The sequence below is a fragment of the Zingiber officinale genome, chromosome 5A (genome assembly GCF_018446385.1).
Source record: "Zingiber officinale cultivar Zhangliang chromosome 5A, Zo_v1.1, whole genome shotgun sequence".
Classification (NCBI taxonomy): domain Eukaryota; kingdom Viridiplantae; phylum Streptophyta; class Magnoliopsida; order Zingiberales; family Zingiberaceae; genus Zingiber; species Zingiber officinale.
The window spans coordinates 114,542,896-114,550,775 of NC_055994.1; positions in this window are offsets into that span (position 1 = coordinate 114,542,896).

A 7,880-nucleotide genomic window follows, 5' to 3' on the forward strand; every position below is an offset into this window, starting at 1 on the left:
GTTGGCGAAGTGAAGGAATGAATCGGTGGCGCTGACCAAAACTATATGATAGATTTGTCTTTTGATTTTTTTTTTAAGCCCACATTTTCCCCTAGCACATAGATTTTATATAAAAAAAAACTTTCAAATAGAGCAATATTTGAATTAAATTTTTATTAATGGACTAAATGAAAATTAGATCAAAGACATATTTCTTTTATATAAAAAGTTCAAATAGTCTTCGTCTTTTTATTTCTTTTATTTTAAAATACTTTAATTAATCAATCTATTTTAATAAAAATATGTGAGTGGACTCAAATAATTTATTTTAACTACGTAAATTTAAATTTAAATATAGTATGGTAAATGAACTGGATATTAGTGAACAAATTTAGTGTTGGAATTGGTAAAGCTAATATATCCTACAACGTACAAGACCTATCTGTTTCTTATCGGTTTTTGCTTATATAATTTCTAGAAAATTTGACAAACATCAATTCCCATATTTTATAATCAATGAAAATTCGTTTCATTTTAAGTTGTAATTTTCTGTCGTGATCCTAACATATATTAAAAGGAAGGATTTGTGCTACAACGTGCAAAGCCGACGCCTGCAACCACTTGGATAGTTAGTTGCTACATGTTATAGCAGCTTCTTCGACAGTTAGCTGCTATACCTTGTAGCAACTATTTTGACGGTTACTTGCTACACTTTGTAGCAACTGCTATAACGTGTAGTAGCTACTTGATAAGTCGTTTCATTTTAAGTTGTAATTCCCTCTATTCCTATTATATACTATTTATACGTGATTCTCTTTATTGGATGTCCTGACTCCCAAATGTTAAACTATTAATTAATTTTATAGCTAGCTACTACAACGTTGTAGCAACTACTTGGAATGTTAGCTGCTACAACATTGTACTAGCTTGTAGCAGCTAATTCGACGGTTAGCTGCTATAATGTTGTAGCAACTACTTGGAATGTTAGTTGCTACAACGCTATAGTAGTTAATTCGACGGTTAGCTGCTACAACATTATAGCAGCTAACATTCCAAGTAGCTACTACAACGTTGCAGCAGCTAATTCGAAACTTAGCTACTATAATGTTATAACATCTACTTGGAATATTAGCTACTATAACGTTGTAGCAGCTACTTCGACGACTAGCTACTACAATGTTGTAGCAGCTACTTTGACGGCTAGCTGCTACAATGTTGTAACACCTACTTCCATAGTGTGGCTGCTATAACGTTGTAGCAGCTACTTCGACACTCCAAATGACCTTTTCTTACCATTTTTTGTTATATAATTTGTAGAAAACTTACCAAGCATCATTTTCCACAAATCATTTGATGGTAAGTCTTTTCAAGGTAACTACTTAGATGATGCTAAATAGTTAGTAGACATTTATATTTATATGGGTTTTAATTTTTTATATCCAGTATTATAATTTGCATGTTTGATATATTTTAATGTTTTATTATTTAAGTTATAAATACTATAACATGTATCAGGTATCAATCGGGTAGCTGCAACACCTTGTAGTAGCTATTCAACAATAGCTGCTACACAATGTAGTAGGTATCCTATAATAATTGCTCTACGTTATAGTAGCTTTCTGGGACTAGCAGGTTACTACAGGAAATTCGTAGAGGACTTCTCCAGGATAGCCTCCCCAGTGACAGCTCTTACCAGAAAGAATAGAAAATTTCAGTGGATAGAGGACTGTGAGAACAGTTTCAGCGAGCTGAAAAGAAGATTGACCAGTGCACTTATTCTGACTCTACCAGAAAATGCAGATAGCTTTGACATATATAGTGATGCCTCGAAGTTGGGACTAGGAGCAGTGCTGATGCAAGATGGCAAGGTGATCGCCTATGCCTCCAGACAACTCAAGGATTATGAGAAGAACTATCCTACTCATGACCTTGAGCTTGCAGCAGTAGTGTTCGCTCTCAAGATTTGGAGACATTACTTGTATGGAGCTCTAGTGTACAGATCATCGAGTCTCAAGTACTTCTTCACCGGAAGGATCTGAATATGCGACACCGCAGATGGCTAGGACTGGTCAAAACTACGACATAGATATCCTCTACCATCCAGAAAGCGAATAGGGTAGCAGACGCCCTCACAGAAAGTCCAGCACTACCCTATTATCTCTAGCACCATGTCACCGCCCCTACAGAAGGAGATTTCGGCCTCGAACTCATAGTCGGACAGCTCTCTACTATGACATTAGAGTCTCCTTGCTTGGTGACATCCAGACAGCTCAGGGATCCCGAAATTCAGAGGATCAAGCAAGGTTTAGCGGAATCGAAGGTGGAGAGTTCGAATATCAGATAGCGGGTGTTGTATTTTGGGACCGCTATGTGTTCCGGATCGGGAGGAACTACAGAGGAAAATCCTAGATGAGGCTCACAAGACTCTCTATGCATACATCCTGGCTCCACCAAAATGTATCGACTGAAGAAACGCTTTTGGTGGCACAGGATGAAGAGAGACATCGCCTCGACATGACCGCCAACTCGCCGAGGGTTAAGGCAGAACATCAGAGACCAGGAGGAGTTTTGTAGCCCATACAGATACCAGAATGGAAGTGGGAAGACATTTCTATGGATTTCATAGTGGGATTACCCAGAACCACGAATGGTTTTGGTACCATCTGGGTAATAGTCGACAGGTTGACTAAATCAGCCCACTTCTTAGCTATCAGGATATCCTACTCCATGGAACAGTTAGCTCAGTTGTATCTCAAGGAGATCGTTAGACTACATGGAGTCCCACGAACCATTATTTCAGACAGAGACAGTAGGTTCACATCACACTTCTGGGAGTGTGTACAGTCAGCTTTGGGCACGAAATTAAAATTTAGCACAGCCTTCCATCCTCAGACAGATGGTCAGACGGAGCGAGTAAATCAGGTACTCGAAGATATGCTCCAAGCATGTGCCCTAGACTTCAAGGAAAGTTGGTGCAAATATCTTAGCTTAGCAGAATTTGCATACAACAACAGCTATCAGGCCACTATCGGTATGGCACCTTATGAGGCTCTCTATGGGCGGAGGTGTAGATCTCCAATCTGCTGGTATGAGAGTGGTGAACAGAAAGAACTAGAGCTTCAGACAGATCTAGTAGCAGCTATATAGCAGATCCGCCAGAGGATAGAGACAGCTCAGAGCCGCCAGAAAAGCTATGCTGATACACGGCGCAGACCTTTAGAGTTCTCAGTTGGGGATTCAGTGTTCCTCAGAGTAGCTCCCATGAAGGGAGTAATGCGTTTCGGGAAGAAGGGCAAGCTAAGTCCCAGATATGTGGGACCATACCTTATCAGCAGAAGAGTGGGCAAGGTAGCATATGAGCTAGAGATACCCCAGGAAATGTCAGCCGTCCACAATGTATTTCATGTCTCTATGCTGAAGAAGCATACCCCAGATGCGACCCAGGTGATAGAGCCCCAGTCGGTACAGATCCGCGAAGACCTCAGCTATGACAATCGGCCTATTCAGATAATAGATCGAGCAGTTAAGAAATTACGGAACAAGGAAGTACCATTAGTCAAGGTTATTTGGCACAGTCACGCAGTAGAAGAGGCAACTTGGGAGACAGAAGCCAGCATGAGACAGAAGTACCCAGAATTATTCTAAGTTCGAGGACGAACTTTTTATAAGGTATGGGGGATTGTAACGCCCGAAAATTCTCAAAACTATATTAGAAATATTCTATAATTATTCTGGAATTTTTAGATGTTTTTCCGGAATTTTTAGAGTAGCGGAAGTAGCAAAAATAATTAGAAAAGCAAAATAGCTTAAGCGGGAATCGAACCCGGGACCTCTCGGGTCCACTAAGCCTTTAGACCACTTAAGTAGCTAGTTGAACCCAGCAGGGCCGTGCTGAAAGAAAGGGGAGTCAATTATATTTATATTTATGTTGGGCCGAGTTACCCACTTAATATAAATAGAAGATTTAAGTGGGGTTTGGTTTATTTTGAATTGGTTCAGCAATTTCTCCTCCTCACCCTAACCTCACGCCGCACCTCTCCCTCTTCTTCTTCCTCTCGGCGCCAATCCTAGGGTTCCCTCCCTAGGGCCCCAAGGTCATCTTCCGGTGACAACTCCGGCACGAGGACGCTCTTCTTCGCGAGGGGAACGCATAGACGCGAGAAGATCGTCTCCACCGGAATTCTAGCGAATAGAATTGTAAGGAAATTAGCGTAAGAGGTAAGAAACCCCTCACCTGCAGTATAAGTAGCTTTCGTTTGATTGCATGCCTTTAGTTTAGCTATATGCAGATTTTTCGGCACCCCGGGGTGTGTTTAAACCCTCCTAACAGATTAGGGATCTAGATGAGCACCTCTAGATGGGCCAGACACGTTGTTCTCCTTCAGTTGGAGGCTCTAGACGTTGTCGGGTGCCTAGAGGTGGTCTCCCTATTAGAGGGGAGAGTTGGAGCACACCAGGTGTTCGACAAAATGATTAGTGTAGCTAAATACCACCTCAGATATTTTTAACAGCTCAGTTAAATGCATTAGTAGCACTTAAATCAGTATATTAGTCTAGTTTCAACACATGGGACTACGGTCCAATGGGTGGGCTCCTACACGCCTCTAGGTTTAGATAACCTAGCTCTAGGTTCGGATAACCTAGAAACAAGAAAATAAGCAATTAGTAGCTATATTCAAGATTTTATTTTCAATGGAATGGTCCAGATGTCCACTTGGGCTTCCAACAGTCCCTAGGTTCAGATAACCTAGTAAACCCTACTAAATGCGGACTTGCAAACCCGGTCTAGTTAGGGATGCGCAAATAGCAAGTATAGTTGCCGGGCAAGCAGCATGATTACTATTTTCACTTATTATGATAATAGCTTTCAAACTCATAATCTAGTTATGTGATTATAGTTTAAGATCAATACTAGCTCAGTTTTAGCTCAGTTTCAGTTACTATTTTCAGCTTAAGCTCCATGCTTAGATTTTATTATGCATGCCATGTTTCAGTATTTATGCCATGTAACTGCAGTATGCCATGCTTTAACAAATTCAGTGCATGTTTGTAAATAACATTCTTTAAAGACATGATTGCATCGTTGCATGTTTTTGTGAGGTAGATGGTTTCTTACTAAGATTAAAGCTTACAGATACTTTTTCCTTATACTGCAGATAAAGGTAAAGGGAAAATGGATTAGCAGAGGAAGCTGAAGGTCAATGCAGTGATGGTGTGTGTGGCAGGAACCTGGAATGAAGATCCTTAGGGAGTTTAGCAAATTAAGAACTTAGTTTCTTTTCTCAAGTACCTTTATGCACTTTTAGACCTTAGAATGTTTAAACCATGGAAGATTTGTTTAAGTTGTTAGTAATTATGTTGGAATGCTAGTTAATAGATGTTAGAACTTAGTTCAATTGATTTTAGAACTCTTATATGAGATTTTGCCATGAACTAGTGCTGAAATCAGGGGTTTTGATTCGAAATCAGAAACCAGATCGATCTATAGATCGATCAGAATTGGGTTGTGCCACTGGATCGGTCAGCTGACCGATCCAGTCGCGAACAGAGAGTTAGCGTCTGCTATGGATCGGTCAGCCGACCGATCGGTCTACCGACCGATCAGTGTACTCCTGGATCAGTCGGTAGACCGATCCAGCCGCATACAGAAGCGATATAGCTTCTGGATCGGTCAGCCGACCGATCCAGGGTTTTCTCCGTGCCAGTATCAAGCTGGATCAATCACTGGATTGATCCGACAGCCCAATCGATTCATGGATCGATTGAAATGCCTGATTACAGCTAGCAGTACATCCGAGAGGCGTAGATTATCTTCCCTAGCATGTGTACAACTCCTAGGTACACCTAGAATATTAAGTTCAGATTTTACAGTAATCAGTTTAGCAAAATTTTAATCAATCCAGATTTCCGCATTAGTAATTTAGCACAGCATAATGTAGCGATCGGCCTCACAGCCTAGTTAGTAGAAGGCGGGTCGTTACACGAGCAGTCTTCCGTCCCGGCTTTACATCCCTCGAACGTCGCGCACGTTCTTTATGCGCACCGATGTACTCTTCCGCAGCTCTCTCGTCCTTCGGACGCACCAAGCCCGTCGGCTCCCTTCCCGTACCATCCTTCTCGCTAGCAGCGTCTTCCGCTCGACTTCCTGCGCTCCTAAGTTCCTGCACACTTAGACACAGGAATCAAACAAACATGACCTAACCTAAACTTGGTTGATCACATCAAAACCTCCACGGGGTCCAACAGCAACTACTGCTGCACGTTGTAGCAACTAGTTAGTAGTTGCTACTACACCATGTAGCAACTATTCCTGTGTAATTACTACAATGTGAAAGTGAAAGACTAATTAACTGTTTGCCCGTGTTTCCACGACCACTACTAACCCATACTAAGTTTGTGAGTCACCACTTCACTTTATCTATCAACCTCACCGCGACGCTTGTTTTCATCTTCGAATCTTCATCCTTATCATAAGTTATTTTAATTTGACTCTTCAGATAGTAATTTGGGCTTAAACTTTTAGGGTTTATATGATTTTAAATCGGCTTCTAGAATAGCGTAGTTACTTCTACGAGCATTTAAAAATTTTCTTTATATTATATTTTCTCCTTATTATTCTTCATGTACCATTAAAAATTTGAAATTTATTTTGAACTAAATATGTCATTCTCTAGCAATGAAAGAAACCTATTTTGCTAATCAACTATATATTCCCCAAGTTGCTAAAAATCAAAAACCAAGAACTGTGATGGAATTTGTATTAGTGGAGGAGGTATTTCTGTTCTATAGGCGATATGCACAAGAAGCCAGATTTAGTGCCAGATTAGGCAATAGCAAGAAAAATAAGAAGATAAATGAAGTTAGATGGAAATAATTTGTATGTTTTAAAGAAGGACATACAAATGATAAAAGGGATAAAGAAGCACAAGATCAAAGTAAAAAAAGAAAGAGCACATGGCGAAGTTAGGACTGGATTAAGTAAAAAATTTCACTTGTTAAAGAACAGACCGTGCCAAATTGGATTATCATAAAGTTCATGGAAAGTCATAATCATCCACTCTCCACTCCTTTAAAGGTGCATTTGCTATGCTCACATCGTCATGTTTCTGCAACCAAAAAAGTATTAACTAAATAGTTTTCAGAGGAAAATATGTCAACTTGTCAACAAATTCAATTATTGGAGATAGATTATGGAGGACCTAAGAATCTAGGTTGTACATAAAGAGATATTAGAAACTTTGAGAAAGATATAAGGGATGAAAAAAATGATATTAGTGTTGAAACACTGATCAAGTTATTTGCAAATGAGAAAGAGAAGGATTTAACCTTTTTCTTTGATTATGAGACTGATTCAACTGACACATACACTAGGTGTTTTTAGGTGGATCATGTATCTAAGAGGTCATATAACATCTTTGGTGATGTAGTTATATTTGATACGATGTATAACATCAATAAATATGAGTTGATTTTTGCACCCTTTTGTAGGAGTTAATCATCATCATCGGATCACTATGTTTGGTTGTGGCTTTCTAAGTGATGAAAAACTAAGTCTTTTGTTTGGTTGCTTAAGAAGTTCATAGAAGTGATACCTAAATGTTCACAACTGTGATCATCACTGATCAAGATCCAATATTGATGAGGGTCATTGCATCGATATTGTTTATGATATATACTAAATAAATTTTAAACTTTTTATAACTACTATCAAATCATAAAGGATGTCATTGTGAACTCCTCAACACCCAATGAATTTGAAACGTCATGGGAAGAAGTTATCAAGTGTTCTAGCTTGGAGAAAAATGATTGATTGTCATTGATATATGAATTACGACAAAGGTGGATCCCATTATATTTTAGCCATGTATTTTCTGCTGAAATATTAAGTAGTCAGCAATCTG